Source organism: Polyodon spathula, chromosome 9 (assembly GCF_017654505.1).
Source record: "Polyodon spathula isolate WHYD16114869_AA chromosome 9, ASM1765450v1, whole genome shotgun sequence".
Lineage (NCBI taxonomy): Eukaryota > Metazoa > Chordata > Actinopteri > Acipenseriformes > Polyodontidae > Polyodon > Polyodon spathula.
This window is the reverse complement of record NC_054542.1, coordinates 7198979-7219398: the sequence shown is the minus strand read 5'-3', so window position 1 is coordinate 7219398 and position 20420 is coordinate 7198979. Positions and strand designations below refer to the sequence as shown.

The 20420-nt window shown below is 36.8% G+C and overlaps 1 protein-coding gene across 1 annotated transcript in view; it reads left to right on the top strand.

The window, feature by feature from the left end:
- Window positions 1-3733: 3733 nt before the first annotated feature.
- Window positions 3734-20420, top strand: part of LOC121321262 (contactin-5-like) — a 150120-nt gene continuing 133433 nt past the window's right edge. The window contains exon 1 of the mRNA XM_041260163.1: window positions 3734-4271. The gene's annotated coding sequence lies outside the window, so the exon portion shown is untranslated. The remainder of the gene's footprint in view (window positions 4272-20420) is intronic.

Below are 20420 nucleotides of genomic sequence, written 5' to 3'. Positions count from 1 at the left end.
TGAAAGCTGGAAAGATACAGTAACTGTGCTTATTCCCAGGGAAACTGCAGTCCCATGTAAGTGTTTCTTGCTATACCAAAGAGTTTTAACAGTGGAAACAAGACAATGTGTTGTCAAATATGAGACTTTTTTTGTTTCCTTTCGTATCACAATTCCTTAGAACTGCAAGGCTTTAAATGCAGTGAATGTTCATGATGATACATTATTTGGGGGTTAAATATGAATATTATTAGTGCTGAAAAGTTAACAGTAAATTTGCACTGTGCATTTGCATTTTGCATTTTCTCCGTGTTTATATGATGCATTTACTATAATGTACCATGGCTGGCCATGTTTTTTTTGTTTTTTTTTAATATACTTTGCCATGCCTGGGCTTTACAATACTGACCCATGCTTTACCATGATCATACTTTATTACAGCTTTTATAATGGTATTTACAATTATAAACCCCAAACCAGTGTTAAACCCCCAAGACTATACTCCTGCTAATTAACAACAGTGGCCACTTTTACATTATATTTATACCTTACTGTACCTATTTCCATACAGGATATATATATATATATATATATATATATATATATATATATATATATAGAGAGAGAGAGAGAGAGAGAGAGAGAGAGAGAGAGAGAGAGAGAGAGAGAGAGAGAGAGAAACTAGGGCACCTTTTTGTTAATGACATTTTAATTACCAAGATTTATTTTAAAGTGCTATGGACCCTGTACTAAAAACATACATAATAATAACAATTATACTACTACTATGGCAACTACTACTGCTACTAGTAGCTAATACTAAGGAACTAATTAGCAGCAACTACACTTATAATTTTGCTACATACATACATACAAATACACTTTATTCAGAGCTTTGAAAGGAGTGTTACAATGTATTGTGGAGTATGCTTCTGAAGTCAATCTGCATTAGTGAGTAATTTTGTCCACTTCTGTGTAATTTGCTGTCTTTGTTAAGTCCTGTAGCACTCCTAGTGGAGGTTATTGTGTACTACACAGATATTTTTCTTGTAGCCATTGTTTCTATTAAATCAATGTCTAGTTTGAAATAATAATAATTAAAAAGGTCTCAATTTACACTGCTCACCTCCAACTAGAAGATTATATTATGTTTGTACTTTAGCCAGCCACATTGAAGGATTGAAAAAAAAAAAGAATTAATGAAAAAACACCTGATATATATATATATATATATATATATATATATATATATATATATATATATATATATATATATATATATATATATATATATATATATATATATACACACACCTGATATATATAGCACATACTGTTATGCAATTGAACTGCCATTTACATGACAGACTCATTTGTTGTCCAAAATGCATCCTTGAAGGGCAAGACAGACAATCTGACAGACTTTGTTAGAGGTCTGAGGTGACTGGTTGGCAAGTGCTTCTGTAGAAAGATGCACAAACGACATGGTAGTTGCACATGCATGGTAGTAACCCTAGCAATTAGGAGTTTATAATCAATAAGTTATGATTGCATAACCCCCCACCCCCATCCCCATATCATTGTTGCCCAGCCCCTGTACCACAGATCTTGCTAAACAGCAGGTTTTCATCATTCTTTCATATTCTAATCACTGCAGATTTTTTAGATCATTATAGAAACCTTCACTAGTATTTCCATCATAACAAGAAATGAGAGAAAATTCCTATTTATTTATTTATTTATTTATTTCTCAGCTTGTTAGCTACCAGTTGCTCTGCATATTTAGTTTAGCTAACATGGATAAATGCCTAGTTCTGTCATAATGGGTATTTCAAAGCCAAACATCATTATCAATTGTTGCTAAAAACAAGCAAACAAACAAAAAGAAAACATCCCCAATCTTACAGTTTTCTATTAGACATGTCCCAATTGAAGTGGATTGTAGAGTGCCAGTAAATGCTTTATGAATGAGGTATATAGTGTGAATGGATGTCTAAAGTCCTGGATGGAGACTGTACTCTGCATCTGTCCTTAAAGGGTTAAAGTCAAAGAGAAAGTAAGAGCAAAACTGGCACTGTACAGTAGCTCTGTATCAAACAGACAGACGGGGAAAGATAGGACCAAAGAAAGCAAGACTACATGCAGCCAAGCGCAGATCTCTTTCCTCAGAAACCCACAGTCTTCAATCCAATGGTGCGCTCTGAATATACAGTGCCGCCAGCACATTTCTAAAGAGAGGAATTAATACATATTGTGCCAGATGTAGAAACAGAGATACAAGGCCAACATTGCTGTATAAATATAACATGCCGATAATATAGAAAATGAGGAGCTCTTCACACAGAACCAGTGAGGTGAGGAGAAGCAGACAGCTTAACGCAGGAAATAAACTGATACTCGTGACGAATGTTGATTCAATGTCGCCTATTAAATTAATGGTCTTCAGAATCCCTCGAATGGCATGAATCCCCATTACAAGTGATTGGAACCAAGATTAGAAGAGAATTCAGGTTAATGGAAGGTGTTTTGTAGGTTTGCTATTGAAACTCTTTGTTTGTGGCGTGCTTGGTGTGTGTGTGCGTGTGCGTGTGTGTGCGTGTGCGTGTGCGTGTGCGTCCATGTGTGAGTGTGTGAGGGGTGCGCTGTCTCTAATTAGATTAACTCACAGATCTCTTTAACCTGCCTCTAATGCCATTACAGCAAGTGAAGATTTAATATACTCAGGAAAGCCATTACTTAAGTGTAAGGATGTTGCAGAAAGCAGCCTGACACATTTAAGTTAATACTCTAGTTAAGAAAAAATACATCCTTAAGTGTTATAATTAATACTTAAGGTGATTTATGCATCCAGCCCCTGGTACTTAACCTGTCCCTCCAACACATGTGTACATGAACTGATACCTAGATATTTTGTCCAATTCGCCTGTTTATACAGTAAACAGTAATGATGATATTTTTGTGTAACTTATTTAAAGAATACTTTTCTTAGCTGTTGTTAAAGAAACCAGAAGTAGTGTAGATTACTGCCATGCATATCATAACAACATGTGTGAAAAATATTTGTTTAATCAATCAAAACAGATTAAAAAAATAACAATAATAACAGGAATAATATTCATAGCATTGAAGGCATTGAACAATTCTTCCAGTCGAAACGTGTATTAAGGTGTCACTATTGCGTTTGTAGTACTAGATGAAATAGTACATTCCACGGCAGAAATAAAGGGAAAAAAAGTAATTTAGGGTATGAATAAGAAAAATCATTAAAGTCCAGTCTTTTTTTAATTTAGTACAAGTCTAAAGAGTGCGGATATAACTTTTTTTTTCTGTTGATCTTGAATTATAGTTGCAATACTATTGCATTGATTACAAGAGTGTCCATTAATATAATCAATTTCTATTGCAGAGCCTACTATAATAATGCACACATTGCAATAATAAAACCCATATATAATGCAGTGTTCTGTGTGCTATTCTGTTCCACTGTACTCTAAATATTTCAATACTGTTCAGAAACTACATCCCTATGTAATTTTTCAACCTTATGTTTTTGTTTCCCAAAGTGATATAAAGTTGGGAAGGAACCCGCTGTACGATTGATAAGTGAATCATAATAATCAGTGTGTGATAAAAACAACACAGCGATATCATCATGTGATTACTAGCATGGAAATAATACTTACGTTACCTATGATGTGCGCTTGCTACTGTATGCGTGACCACTTAGAAAAAGCCAGATAATTTAATTTTCATATCTGTGTAGATACACCAAACCCCGAACACATCCAGCAAAGCTATATAATAACCATTCTCATAAAACAGAGTGCTCTCTACACTGTAGCTAGACAGGCGCTGGGGCTACATACCGCAGCTCACTGACTAACACAAGACAAGTGAACGGATTCTGCACACAGCAGAAACCGTGTGGCAGGCAGAACGCACTGGAGCAGCCGGTACTGAACGCAAGCGAAGCTAACGGCCACGGGGTTTATATTATTACCAATATCTCATAACACTATATAGTCATAGACAGATAGAAGGGGGGCTGGCTGGAGCGAACAGCGCGGACGATTAAAGTGAAACGCCGGCAAACAGAGGAGCTCCGAGGTCTGAACCGAAGGATGCACTGCTTGTGTCTGCTCGTCAGTTAGATACAGTGGACTCCCCCTGGATATAAGCAACTCTTCTATTCCGTGTCGTCCCACCAGGCTGGAAGGCTATTTGATCGCGGGATCATTAAAGCTTGCAAGACGAAACCAAGGCAGAAGTAAAAGCCCACAATTCTGAATACAGTAAGTATTCCAATAGTTGTTGTTGTTGTTGTTTTTTTAATCTCCATTTTTTAATCTTTTAATGTTGCTGCGTACCGGTAGCTTAAAGCCAAACACATCTACCCCAGATCATGCAGAACCTATGGCATGTAAAGTGAAACTACATTTAAGATATTTGTAGCCAATATAATAATTTGTAAATATTATTACCATTTTTGATCCACTGTACCAGTCGTGTTAATAAAGCTAAGTTTCAGGCATTCACAGTGAACACTTATGATTTTGATGTTGCGTTTTAGTATATTTTAAATAGACGGAGGTATAATAAATGCCCAGTGTGCATGGTAATTATTATATTACAACAGAAATTGACGAAACTTACAGCATTAACTTTCTGCGTGGACCGAGTTTGCTAACAGGTTGCTTTAAAACCAGTTGATCGTTGTCCTTCAAAACGTTTGTAAAACAATAGAATCATGGCTTTTTCAGGACACTGGTTCATTTTCTGTGAACATATGCAGGGGTAAGAACTGGTGCTGGTGCGTGGGAACGACACCTGTAACCTCGGGCGAGGGGATGTAATTGATTCGATTAAAGCTAGGAGTATAGCAGTAGACCTGCATTTGGCGTTTGCAGTTTGGGATCTCCAGGCCGTTTTCATCTCCAGCCTATTTAACAACATCACACGTTTGGTAATTTTAGTTTTTAGAAAGTGTTTTCGTTGTTATGGTATGTTTTTCTGTAAAATGCGGTTTCTTTACATGTGATTTCCACCAGCTCAGTAACAGTATGTTGGTTCACGTTATGTTATGTTAACGGTGATTATGCACATTTTAGACACTTGTTCAAGCCCTATACATAGTGTGTGTGTGTGGCTTGTACAATGTATCTTTTTGACTTGTTTTTATTGACTATGTTTTTTTAAAGTACCTTTGCTCTTGAGTGTATTAAAACTGTATGAACTTCTATACTCTACAACACAGTTCCCAATACAAGCTATAGCCATACAGAGATTCATCAAAAAGTAATAATGTTCTTATAACTGGGTGTTATGATTTGTCATAAACATTCAAAATAGTTTTTAATATATTTCAGAATGTGTATTCTTGTAAAAGAAACAGACCACAATAGCCCTACACTCAGATTATATACTGCTGAACAGAGTTTGCCTTTAGTAATCAATTCTACTTACTGTACCATATATATATATATATATATATATATATATATATATATATATATATATATATATATATATATATATACACACACACACACACACACACACACACACACACACACACACACACACACACACACACAACGTGACATTTAAATTGTAGTTATGATGTCATGTTTTAAATTGTAGTTCTGGCCAATCTAGTTTCGCCAAACGCTTCTGGGTGGATCCCGAAGTAACTATTTTTTTTCAGCACTTGACCGTGAAACTAGATTGGCCCAGAACTTGAAAAGACAACTGGGCGAAACACATTTTTTCAACAGTTTTCATTGAATTTTGGGGCTAGCCCGGGCGAGTCAATAATGCCCCTGCTATATTTCACATATTTATTTGTCACTTGTATGTTTTATGTTTAGAATTGTACAGATTTAATTGATTATTGCACGTTTTTTATATATTGTCGAGAAGCACTTTGTAATTGATGTATCACTTTCTAGTAGCTTCTCCACTCAGTCCCCTTGTAATGTCTTACTGGGTACCGACTAATTGAGTTATTGATAGTTTCACCCACCTGTGTGTGGTGAGTTTGCCTCCGTGTATGGAGGAGTGAGACTTTTTTACTCTTAACTTTTTGGGAGAGAGAGCTAAAAAAAAAAAAAACACCATTAAAACCAGGTGGTGTTGTCCACCAAATCAACAATACGAAGGTCACTCTTGAAATCATGACTTAAAGGATGTGTTGCAGTAAGAATACCTCTGTTAAAAAGGGGAACAAGACTAAAAGGATAATTATGCAAAGAACACAGAAATTGGACTGTGGAACAATGGTCAAAGGTGTTTGGACTGCTGATGGATGGAGAGTGACACCTGTGCCTTCTGCCAGTTCTGTTGTCAGTTCAATGCTTGTCTTCTTTTTATTCCTTAAGGATATTTTCTTCAAGTATTGCTCATTCTTGTTAGACAGCTTTTTGGGTCTTCCAGTCCTGGGTTTGTCAATTACAGATGATGTTTCTCTATACTTGTTGATTATGCTTTAGATACCACACCTTGAAAATCAAGTGATGCAAGCTATTTCACTCTGTGTTTTTCCTTCTTTATGCAAGTCAAGGTTGTTATAATAGTAGAAAACACTAGTGGAGGCTTTGAGTAAATTGTTGATGGTCATAATGCATCAGAGTAGAAAAATGCAACATGTATAAGACTTGTAGCCTTAAACATGTCCTGTCATTTGTTGTTGATTATAACATTCTCTATACAGTTTTATGCAGTAGAGAACATGTTATATGGATTCAGTTTTCTAGTGTACACACACTGACAATGACATATGACAGAGTATAGTTACTTATGCTTTGTCTTACATATTTTTTGCAAATTATTATACTTTTTTTATAGTATGGATACAAGAAACAGAGATGTGTGAAAAGGCAACACTTCAAGTGCTTGGTCATTACTTCAGAGGCCTACATCAGTATGTTAATTAAAAACAATATACAGCACATTACTCTATTCTGCAGTACCACAGTATATAGAAAACGAGTTACAGAATAGAGTATCAACCAACTGTATATATTGTTTTTAGTAGCTGTTTGTTTAATAAAAGTAGAAATATGAGGGCCACAGTGGCTGTTTTGATTTGGAATTAAATACATATGGCTGACACAGCACTGCTTAGGAAAGGTTTCTGTTTTTATATGCACTGCAGTTTAATAATAATATTTATATTTTTTCATTTCAATAAAAAAAATAAATAGACCGTTCTGCCATTTTCTGTTAAGTGTCACATTCAGTGGTAATAACTGCATTTAACATTTCATTAACAAGTCATTATTTCTCATTGTTCACATATGCTTTTTGTCAGAAAGCCCTACTTATTTCCTCACATTACGTACACGACTGAACTGCACAGAATTATTGTAAAATGAGCTTGCTCTTCAAATAAATGCAGTTGGCTTGTTTGTTTAATTGAATTACAGAAGTCTTGTTGACAATGCTGTATGAACAGTACTGTATGTTTGAATGTGGAATGCTGTAGTTTGTGCACACAGCAGTGTCAAAGTGTTTTGTACATCTACCTCAGATTTCTGTTTGTTAAAGACTCTAAACCATTGCATACACCAGCTACACTCTTGTCAAAACCCTTTTTCTTATGTAGTGTAGCCCCCCCCCCCAACCAATTTTGATCCAAAGTGTATTCAGACACATTTACAAGATTGCAAATTTAGTAAACCTCATTCACCCCCTTTTCAACTTTGATTAAGTCCCAATCTTAGTCTGGGCGGCTCTGGCTAGACCAGCATTATTATATGATGTAATTACACGTTGATTTATCCGGAGCCAATGCTCCAAAAACAGTAGTCAGAGGGAATGGCTTGCAATTACCTTTGCCACACATGTGCTGTGTCTTTAAATGACTTTTCTTCCAGTGGCAGTGAACCTAAATAGTTAAGAACATAAGAACATAAGAACATAAGAAAGGTTACAAACGAGAGGAGGCCATTCGGCCCATCTTGCTCGTTTGGTTGTTAGTGGCTTATTGATCCCAGAATCTCATCAAGCAGCTTCTTGAAGGATCCCAGGGTGTCAGCTTCAACAACATTACTGGGGAGTTGATTCCAGACCCTCGCGATTCTCTGTGTAAAAAAGTGCCTCCTATTTTCTGTTCTGAATGCCCCTCTGTCTAATCTCCATTTGTGGCCCCTGGTCCTTGTTTCTTTTTCCAGGTCGAAAAAGTCCCTTGGGTCGACATTGTCAATACATTTTAGTATTTTGAATGCTTGAATCAGGTCGGCGCGTAGTCTTCCTTGTTCAAGACTGAACAGATTCAATTCTTTTAGCCTGTCTGCATATGACATGCCTTTTAAACCCGGAATAATTCTGGTCGCTCTTCTTTGCACTCTTTCTAGAGCAGCAATATCTTTTTTATAGCAAGGTGACCAGAACTGAACACAATATTCAAGATGAGGTCTTACTAATGTATTGTACAGTTTTAACATTACTTTCCTTGATTTAAATTCAACACTTTTCACAATGTATATGAGCATCTTGTTGGCCTTTTTTTATAGCTTCCCCACATTGTCTAGATTTCTGAGTAAACAAAAACTCCTAGATCATTTTCATAGATTCCTTCTCCAATTTCAGTATCTCCCATATGATATAGTTATACTTCTATAGAAACCTTCTCTTTTTTGGATAATTCTATTTGTGTGTCAGTGAATTGAGGGGTTGGGGTGTTATAGTTTGCTTTGGTACTCTTAAGAGCTGTGTCCAATGTTCCCCCAACCCACTTGAGAGTTAAATCATCAGTGATGTTACACTATACCTTTCCGCCAGGTATATCGGCTCAGCCATCTCCGTTATAGTGGTTGGGGTAGCCCATTCCCTGGTTACTGTGAAGACCGATCTAGATTACATGTGTTATAAACTGATATGTCTACATGGCACAACACAGTATTCTACTGTAGTGTCACTCGGTTCCTCCACTGCGTCATATACTGTATCTGCCTACATTGTGGTGTACATTTATAATACAAAGGAATAGACATGTCACATCCCCTATGTACAGATGTGTGTATTATCTTCTGTATCTAAGCACAGAGTGTTGATTTAGATACGAGTAGCATTAATCGTTAATACCACAGGCTTGTTAAGTTCAAAGAATCTATTTTTAACTTACAGTATTTTGGTTCTATATGTCCTGCACTGAGAATAGTCAGTGCATTTTAAAAGCACCTCTGTGTTCTGAAAGCTTTTGCAACAAAGATGGAGAGCTTTGTTGTGTGCCAAACTCGCATAACAGTGAATGTGTTCTGATTTAGTAAGCTGTGCTCTTAAGTCTTGAAAAAAAAAAGCCTTCTGTTTCATTTACCCTATTAGTAGTATTCTTTGAATTGAAATAAGGGATTTGAAGCCTAAGGTAGAAAATTGGCCTACTTATTTCCTGTTAAGTGACTGGGACATTTTGACATAAATAAACAAAAATAAACACCGAGAATTCAATTCACAAACCATTGTCCTGTTTTAAGTGTCAAAGTCCCACAAACATAAGATTTTTTTTTTTTTTTTTAATGTTTTATTTCAAAGCTGCCTTTAAAAATCAAAGTAATGATTTTTCCCACAATAATATAAGAACATAAGAAAGTTTACAAATGAGAGGAGGCCATTCAGCCCATCTTGCTCATTTGGTTGTTAGTAGCTTATTGATCCCAGAATCTCATCAAGCAGCTTCTTGAATTATCCCAGGGTGCCAGCTTCAACAACATTACTGGGGAGTTGAATCCAGACCCTCACAATTCTCTGTGTAAAAAAGTGCCTCCTATTTTCTGTTCTGAATGCCCCTTTGTCTAATCTCCATTTGTGGCCCCTGGTCCTTGTTTCTTTTTTCAGGCTGAAAAAGTCCCTTGGGTCGACACTGTCAATACCTTTTAGAATTTTGAATGGTTGAATTAGGTCGCCACGTAGTCTTCTTTGTTCAAGACTGAACAGATTCAATTCTTTTAGCCTGTCTGCATATGACATGCCTTTTAAGCCTGGAATAATTCTGGTCACTCTTTCTAGAGCAGCAATATCTTTTTTATAGCGAGGTGACATGACCCAAAGTAGTTGACTCGCTAATCTGGACCAGTTGGAACTGGACCCTGTTCAGATTAGTGATCAGAAATCAACCTGTGACAGAGTATAAGTCCTGCGGCTGTAAATAGTGTGTGTGTGTGTGGGGAATGTAAGGTTGACAGGGATGGGGTTAAATCTGTCCCTGCCAGCAAGCACAGGTGTGGTCATTCCTCATTTAGGTAATTGATGCTAACTGTGGAGTGGCCATGTGTATAGGAAAGGAGAAATCCTTTGCCTCTGAACCTCATTCTTGCTGACTCGAAGGCTTGTGACACTGCAGTTCAATCACGTATGCACACTGTTATTAACAAAAACAACAAACTTCTGGAACAAATCAAGAAAAGAAGGCACAGGAGCCCAAACAACAGGTTTAAACAAAGGAGTAATCAATACTAACATTGAGGTGAGGCTGGGCAGTCGCTTTCACTAAGTAACACAGAAACCCATAGTTTTAATACACAGGTTACACTCATCAAAACTCCCCAGGCAAAGGTTTTCTCCTTCCCTATATACAGTACATGTGGCCACTCTGCAATTTTCATAAATGACCGAATTGGGCCACACCTGTGATTGCTAACAGAAACAGATTTAACCCCATCCCTGCCAACCTTACATTCCTATTCCAACCAGACACTTATTTACAACAGCAGGGCGTCTGACCTTCCACGTAACCAATCACAGCACGGTACCTCTTGTGCTGTGTACAGATGTCGTCCGATGCATAGAACACAACAACTAATTCCAATGTTCAGAAATCTAAAGACTAAACCAAAAAACACACATACCTGCTACCTTTTGCAAAATGGATGATCCTTTTGACTTCATTCTTTCTTTATATTGTGATGAACGTGGCACTAGTTTCTCTGAAGAAAATATTGCTGACCTTACTACAAACTTATAAAAACACATTTTTCTCTGGAAGCGTTTTGTTTTCAATATGTCGATTTTGTTGTGAATGTCATGACTGATGTTCCTGAGTATAATCTTAATTTGTGTGATTAATTGTAAATTAATATGTCACGTGTAGAGTGTTGGGTGCCTGTTATTGCCATTTTGCACAATTTTGTATCACCAAAGCAGCTCAGCTGTGCTTTGCAGCCCTCTCACCCAAACCTTACATAAAACACATTAACTTATATCAACTGTGTTTTACTAAAGAATACCTTGTCAAGTCTTTGTTTTTTAACTTCATTTGTAAGTAATAGCCTGTCACAGAGACGGCCGAAGTGGGCGGCGTCAGAACCAGGAAAAGGAATGAAATACACAAAACACAGGACGGATGAAATGAAATGATGATGGCGCTGGCTGGCGGCGGTTTATTGTAAAATAAAAGGTTTAAACAAACACGAAAACACAGGACACGGCACTTCACGCCAAAATAAACAGACAAACAAAACGAATAGACACGGACAAAACACAGAGTGGACGAACGCTACACAAACAATTGAAATCTATATTTACACTTACCTATCTCTATCTCTATCTCTATCTCTATCTCTATCTCTATCTCCCGTTCTCCACTCTCGAACACCCAACCGCGAGTATGTGACAACGTGCATCTATATATAGTGTTGTGCTGGGATTCAATTACCAGTTAATTATTCACTTGAATCCCAGCACGTGAATTAAAAAGTGCAATTCCCCGTGCTCACATATTACTACATTTTACTTGCATGTGAAGTGCTGTGCAATCCTCGTGCCTAAATACACATATACATTTTTTAAACATTCGTGTTACACAGACCCGTTTATATCCCGTGTACCAATGTCTATACACCAATATTTAAACACACCACACGCAACACATAACAGATAATATACACAGGGGCGGGCACTTTGTCACATAGCCCTATAAGGTAAAGCACCCAGAGACAGCTGTAAATGTTGTCTGAAATACTGTATCTTCCCTCATTCTCACAGCTTAAAAAATGTCATATCTTAATGCATAGTAAACAGGCCTTTTCTCATGGGTGGTGTTTGCAAGGATCCCTTTTTAATCCTCAACAATATCTACAGCCAAACCTTAACCACTAACTTCAATAGAGCATAAATGGTACATTAATGCAATATAGCCACATTGGGGAAATGGTATGTTTTAATGATTTCCCTTGCTTATATAACTAATCTTATTAGCTCTCCTTTTTTAAAGTATATAACCTGTTGGGACTAATATCATCTTGTATTTTGTGTGTGCTACTACTATTAGTTACAGTGCAATTACATACATAGTAATTGACAATCTTCTCCACACCATTTTTAAAGCAGTTCTTAACATTGTTTTTGTTTGTTTCCATTATTTACTACGGTTAATTCTTTCTCTGTCTCTTGAAATGTAGAGCAGGTTAGGCTGGCAGAGTTGAAAGGTGGTACAGTTGCATGATTTTAATAGAATGAGGAAGGTTTGTAATGTAGCCTTCCTGTCTGGCTCATTCGCTCCTTCAATCATCAGACCCAGACACAAGAACTACACGTTTAAAGCACTAGCGTGCACTTTTATTCACACAGAATAAACAACAAAACACCAAACAAAAAAACATTGTCATGCTGAACTCTTCTTCCATTCGAACTATACCAGACGGCTAAGCCATCTACCAATTACAAAAATACAATTTCCCAGTTAAATTACACTAAGGTTCACACAACACCCTTCTTTATCCCACACAGGACTTTGGCCTTCACACCAACTCAGACCAAACAGTCTTAAACAGTCGCTAATTAAATTAATAAGCCAATTAACCAATTAACCAGTTAAACCTGTGACTGTGCAAAACAGCCACAAAACCCACGTTTATTTGGCAGGAATATAAATTAACCCCATCCCTGCCAACCACCACTAACACATAAATCCAACACTTTATTTACAGCCAGGGCTGTAGTTCTAGTACTTAGGGTTCTCCAGACATGCTCAAAGCCAGATACCCAGAACCACTCTGAATGACTGCAAACACCCTAACATATTAAGGGAATACAAAAAGTAATTCAAAAGTAAGCTACTTACTCTGAAACTAAGATGTTGCCAACAGTGCATATATATATATATATATATATATATATATATATATATATATATATATATATATATTCATGAATACCTTTAAGTATGTGCGCAAGGAGTCAGTGCATTTATATATATATACTCATATATTAATTATAATTATATATAATAGGGTCTTTGCTGCCAAAGATGTAGGTCAGAGAGGGGTTCCTTTGTGAAGTGTTTTGCAGTTATGGCACGTTGAATCATTTTCTCACCATTTAAGAGTTTTTGACGTGAGCCAATTGGCACGGGAGCAAACCTAATTGAAAATGACAAATGCTGCGAAGGCTGGCCCTGGGGGAATCTGCTTGAAATCTGCTTGAAATAGAGAAAAAAAGAAAGAAAATGCATCGCACTTGGATAAAACAGGAAACCTGGGGTTCAACAAGACAAATTACCACTCAAATTCTGAAAATAATAATAACAATAATCAAAACACAGTGCGAGTAGAAGGGGCCTGTATTTTGAATGGCTAATAACATAAACTATAAATGCCACACATGGTTGAACAAAAAAGGACCCTGCTGCATTCAGTAGCAGTTAGAGCCATTCCGTGCCTCTAAATCAGCTGACACTGTTTTTAAATGTGTGTCTCATTTCAGTCTCTGCCAAATACAAAAGAGATGCCGGAGAATATGTGCAAGAATTGACATGCCTAAATGTAAATGTCCCTTTAGTCCTATTTCAGAAAAAAAAAAAAAAAAAAAGATTTGAAAGTAAAAAACTATCCATCAAATAGAAAATTATAATTAAGAATAAATGAAGCCTTGATTGATGACACGCTTTTCACAGCAGACTGCAGGGACAGCAGCACATTTTCAGACACACAATAAGTCTGCAGCATGCTAGCCAAGACCAGCTATACTAAAAAAAGGAGACATATGCTAAGAGGGTCTCAGCTAAGCTTGAGAGTTTAATACATTTCTTTGGAGGCAGCAAAAAAGACAGCATTAAAATCCTTTGAAACAATTAATGCTGTCTTACAATGAAGGAGTACATGAGGATTTAGAGATCTGCTCCACACTGTGTGCACCAGAGACAGAATAGAAACCGCTGTGTTGTAAATGCACAATTCCAATTACACGTTCAAAACTTTTTTAATCAGACCATCAGATCTGCACTGCTCCTCCAACTGTTATTTAGAAAGGCTCCAGGGACTTGTACAGCCAAGCTATGTTGATATCTTTAGCCTCAGCATGCTCACAAGTTAATTGCTCTTATTGTACAGTACATTATTGAGCAACTTTTCTTGTCAAAAAAGTTCACTGGAGCGCAGCATGATTTGGAAATGGAGTGGTGTGTTTTGCACTTACAATAATTTAATAGAATTGCATAAATGCCAGTAACATACATACTCAGCATGGCAATGCAAACTTAGAGCTACCCGCAGCATGCAACAACAAACGACAATGACCTACATCTACGGTATGCATATGCAGAAATGTAAGTGCTGTATGACATGTGTTCTGGCAGACACACATACAGGTAGGTTTCTCCATATATCCCCAGACTGGGATTCTCTCAATGACTTGTGCTGAAGAATGTCTTAATCGAGTTCCATCCCGATTGGATAAGTGGTTACCTAAATATACGTAAAGCTAAAAAGCAGGAACATAAAGGTAAGTACAGGTGTATGAATAAATATATCTGTGTCACTGGGTGTATACATTCTATTTAAAACTCAATGTAGTTAGAGTAATGGTGTATTCAACTTGTATACACCCTCCTCAGACCTTTGAGGCCAATGGAATGCATGGCACACTGTATTTTGTTGAAGGTGTTTAATTTTCTTGTCAGACACTGGAACATTTATCTAAATTCAATATATCTAGCGAGTCAGTTTTCCGTTTGTCCTTCAAGGAAGCTTTGGACACGTTAAGTAAGTTAAGTGCAGCACTGTATTGCACTGTGTTTCTGGAGTTAGCAGAGACTTAGTCCTTGTTTTATTGAGTTTGTATGTTTTCAATGCTATCTTTGATCTGCAGGCTGTATAATTAAAGGTTTAAAAACTGAAACACTGTATTGATGTCGACTGCTTTTATAAAATTAACTACGCTGTGGAAACAAATCCCAAATGTGTAGAATGTCAGTAATTCCCTGTCTGTAGTGCGCGTGTGCCTTTCCTGTGGACGTGTGGCTACAGATACACTGTGCCAATGTGAAATATCCACAGTAATTAAACACTGTTGGATCGGATTTCTAGTTGTACATTGTTTAATGAAGTGGTTCGCTTAGTGAGGTGCAGATAGTTGATGATGGTTGCTCAGCTAGACTAGTCCATGGTTATTCATGGTCCTTTATTTTTCATATTTCTCCTCAATTATGTACAAGTGACCATAGCTATTCTTAAACTGATCATAATAACTTATAATAACAGCAAGGCCCACATTGAAGCATTTACTGTACAACATGCAATACAAACAATTTGAATCCCAAATGTTATACTAATAATTATACACCACCAGCTGTTAGACATTGAACACCTTACAGCTCATTCAGTTAATAATACTGTTGACTGCCATGCAAAAACAAATGGGTTGCTTCTCCTGCTGTGTCATGTTTTACAGTGTTCTGTTTAAATCCTTTTAAAACATTTAATGAGCACAAAACATCAAGTTGTATGTACTGTAACAGAAAACACAATGATAAAATGTGCACTGGGACCAGAGATAAGAAACCTGTTATAATTGGATAGTTTATGGCTGTGTGTGTTGTCCTGGCAGTTTAAAATTGTGTGTGTCATATATATATATATATATATATATATATATATATATATATATATATATATATATATATATATACACACACACACACACACACACACACACACACACAAAATATTGACAAAATCTCTTGTTTTTGGCGCATTAAGAGAGAATAGATTAAAGCAACGTTTCTCAAACGCATGCACCAGGGTGATTTTTTTGCAGCCACAGCATACCCTCAGTAACCCCTCAGTCTCTCTTGATTAGTCTTTCAATCGTGTTTTTGCTGTTGTCCAGTGTTAGCCTTGCATTCTGATTCCTCTTACCCTCTGCTGGCGAACCCTAATGCTTGTAACAGCCACACTGATTCTGACTGTGCCGATTACTTGAGCCGCATTTCAGTTCAGCACCGCACCTTTGGCTTACATCCTGAATCTTCTGCAAGCTTTGCACAGTGCCTGCTCGTGCCTGGCTGTGCTGACTGGATAATCATTGTAAACATCTTGCTGTTGATACAGGACATGGATGAGATGTTTCAGTCTATTTAATTGGGGGAATATTAATGCCACTATCATATATATATATATATATATATATATATATATATATATATATATATATATATATATATATATATATATAGTTACAGAAAGAAATCAACCAAGGACACTTACATGAACGGTGGGAATTGATTTTCATAACCTTTAAAAGTTATTTAAAGTGGTGGTATTTAGATCTGCTGCCATTAGGTCAGCTGAATAAGCCCCGTTGAGTTTGCAAAGTTAAGTTGATGCTCAAAAGAGCCAGCATCCCATGTTTGGGTATGTCAAACATACCTTCGTCAAGGCTTTTGATGCCACTTATTTCTATTTAATATTTAAATCTTTTTAATGTGTTTGGTGATGTAATTTACTACATAGCTAATGTTGTAACAATCTACTATTCCTTTCTTAAACCTTCGGGCATCTTGGTGTTCGGCCTTTATCCATGTATTTTCTTTTATTCTTCTGTATTGTACATTATCTGATTATATTGTAAAACTATAAATTGTAGGTCATTCATGTTGTGTTTATTTTTTTATAAAGTATTTAATTGGTTCATTTACTTTTTTATTTCTTATATTTGATAGGCCTGTCTGTATTCTTTTATAACATGCTGCACCTGTCTCTTCTATTTATTTTATTTTGTGGTTTCACTTTTATCTTTACAAATTCATTTTCATACTTTACTTGTGCTCTTACAGGCTTTAATTTCCTTTGATGTGTCTATCATCCGTTTATGTTTATTGTGGATCAAAATGTCAGCTTTTTAGAAGCATCCCTTCTAAAAGCCACTAGTCAGCAACACAAACTCACACAAGTTGATTTGAAGTTTTGTTATTACAAGTTCTTAACTGCTGATATCATTGAAAAGGTCGACTGCAGTTTTGGTAATCAGCATTGACGGACAAGAATCTAAAGCAGCTGTTGATTAGTGTCACCTCCATTAGGAAAATGATCCTTCCAATGCAGCTGATGGGGAAGCTGTTTCTGCACATTGAACCCATCCGTCATCACTCAGGGCTAACAACACTAACTAGAAAAAAATGGGAAAATTGCAGAAGAGTGGGTGATGGTGCATGCACATATAAATCTGTACATAAATGTAGCAGAGATTTGTTTTCAAAAGTAATGGGTCTATATTACTATAAAGCCATCTGAGTAAGAAAGTGGTGTCAGAGTCTCAATTAATGTATAAGCTTGTATCTGCCTGTTGCAAGATGTGATGAAGTATCTGGTCTAATTTATTCTGTCCTTTGTGACATTGCACAGCTGAAGAGGGACGCAATTTAATCTGGAGTATCCAATGAATATTTTTTCATATTTTCTGACATTGCATTGTTATCCTGCAATATGCACACATTAAATGAGGCGAGATGGTGCCTGTGGCTATCTTAAAATGCATGAGAGCTTTATTTTAAAGAGAGAGTCTGCAGGCCTGTGGTTTAATTGGTAAAATCAATCCAGCGTCACGGTTTCCATTGTGTACTGTATAGTTGTTTACCGAGCATTACCACTGATAGATGCTCTTTAAAAAGTTCTGTTAGGTCAGGAAAACTGTAGGCTAAAAAAAACTATTTGATGGAACAAAGTTCTGTTTTTAATCAAGTTTCCATGGTGCATATGCAGCCTGACAACTTCATGCTTGTAAAGATTCCACAAATACAACCTTAAAGTCAGCTGGGTTTGAGTTGGTTCAACTGAAGCTGTAGTGGGCCCCTGCGCTCTTGGAACCACATTTAGCATTCAGGTGGTAACACTTCTCTCTAGTCGTGGATCAAAGGATTGCATTCTACCAGAAGGTGTATTATTGTTTTCTAACACCAAGTAACACTCGACATGCTGTGGTAGACTTGCCTGTTAACAAACTGAGTAATCCAGCTTTGCACTGTAGCTGTAAGGATGTATGTACGGCGCAGGGGAGAGATGGCAAAACACTGACTGAATTATCTATAGGTGTACAAGTGCATAGTTTCTCTATTAAATCTAAACTTGCTGGATTCGAGGGCCAGGCCAAAGAAATTATAAGAAGTCATGATAGGATTGCAACCTGTATTAAACCGTGCAAGTGCATTCAAATTTGAAATGCACTTGCAGGGTTGCACTTGCAAATTTTTGCAGCATCTACATTACATTTTCAGAAACAATACTTTTCTGGAATTTTCTTTATACTTCAGATTAGCGGGTGAGGTTTGGAAAGCAGCCTGTAGAATTGATTTTTTGTACTGACAGTTGCTGAGGGATGGTAAGATAGAACATGCATTTTGACCCTGAACAGGCCAGCGCGTTCTGATGCTTTCCTGTCATTTTAAATACTGTTTCATTCAAAGAATGTTTTAACATTCCAGTAAAAGCCTCTAGTCTGCCTGCCTCAACTTTAGAGGTGTGCAAAAATGTGTTACTTGTACACTCGTTACTGACAGTTTACGACCTTGGTATGCCAGTAAAAATGATAGGAAACTAGTCTCCCAATTGGTTTTTAAAACCTGCAAGGCGGGAGTCAATTGCCATTGATTGGTACTCAATTGTAAACATGATTTCTTTTTTTGAAATCAACATATTAATACATGGATTTATTGAATACTGTACCTGCCGATAAATACTCCTTAAAGACAATTCTGAGTACAGGTAACGTGTTTTTGCATACCCCTACTCTGCACTCACAACTGTAGTGCAATTTACTTTAGTATTGCAGTGGCAAATCATTCATCAGTTACATTTTTTAGTGGATATCTTAATACTGAAGAGAGAATGGAATATTTCTTTGACTGTTTTTTTTTGTTTGTTTGTTTTCCTAATTCCATTGAGCTCTGTTCGGGTTAGCTTGGTGTTGTTGAAAGCACATTTTCACTAATCTGTGAATTATTAACTATTTTGACTGTTGACTTTTTAATTAAACATTTCTGCCCCTAACCCCTAGAAGATGAGAATATCACTTTCTCTTTTGGTGACCGTTCTCCTGGGTAAATAAATTATTAAGCGGAGCCACAGAAAATGTTCCCTTTGTGACAGAATGCCGCATTATATAAATACCATAGTAAATAATTCTTTTCTGTGAAACATTCTAACTTTTCCATTAACATCCAGTAGCTTGCATCAAATGTACAATTCTGTCTATATTTGCACATGCAAAGTAGGCTAACACAACATGAAGCTTGTGGAATGACCTGTGCTTACTCAAGAAGAAGCTGGGTTAAGGATCTAACTGACAATTGTTTAAAATAGGAACTTCACAGCTGTACCCTGGTTAACTATTCAAGAGGCTTCCACTGTCTACCGTTTTTATCTTGGCTACTGCTGTGTACTTCTCTTAGGTCTGGAGACAGCTCTGTTTTTTAAAACGTGTTAAAGGTTTCACTGACCCGTATTTGACAAAATAATCACTCAAAATTCGAGGTTGCAGTATCTTAGAACTGTCAAGAAGCAAATCTTTATTCTATCTCTCTCTCTCTCTCTCTCTCTCTCTCTCTCTCTCTCTCTCTCTCTCTCTCTCTCTCTCTCTCTCTCTCTCTCTCTCTCTCTCTCGCTCTCTCTTTCACACACTCTCTCTCGTGCTCTCTCTCTCACGCTCTCTCACTCTCTCTCAATAGCACTCACACCTGTCAACATCGATAAATAGACACTTTGGCAAAAAGAACTGCAGGCATACTTCAAAAATAACCTGTAAAATAGTGGTTAATATCTAATTGTACCCGTCAATAACTTTTCCATTATTGTTATTTTTGGATGAGTTTGTCTTGTTGATTATATTTTCCTTTAGAATTGTTAGAATTTTTTGTAATAACAGATTTCATATAGAAGTACATCTGTAATATTTGCGATGCACAATATACTCTCTGTATATAGGGTTAATTCAGCAAAGAAGGTCACACAGGTGAATATATCCCATTGTGAGCGTGCTCTGTATAGTACTACAGAGTAACGCGTTAAGTAAAACCTCGTGTTTTAAAACCTCCTCACACAGGCAGGCTCTTTAAACATGTCATTCAGTACAAGTGAGATTACATGTGCCCAGCACATTGATTGGCAGCTGCTCTGTCATAACAAATCCGCTTTTTCTATTGGTGTGATGGAAAGACCACTGCAAGTCACTGTTCC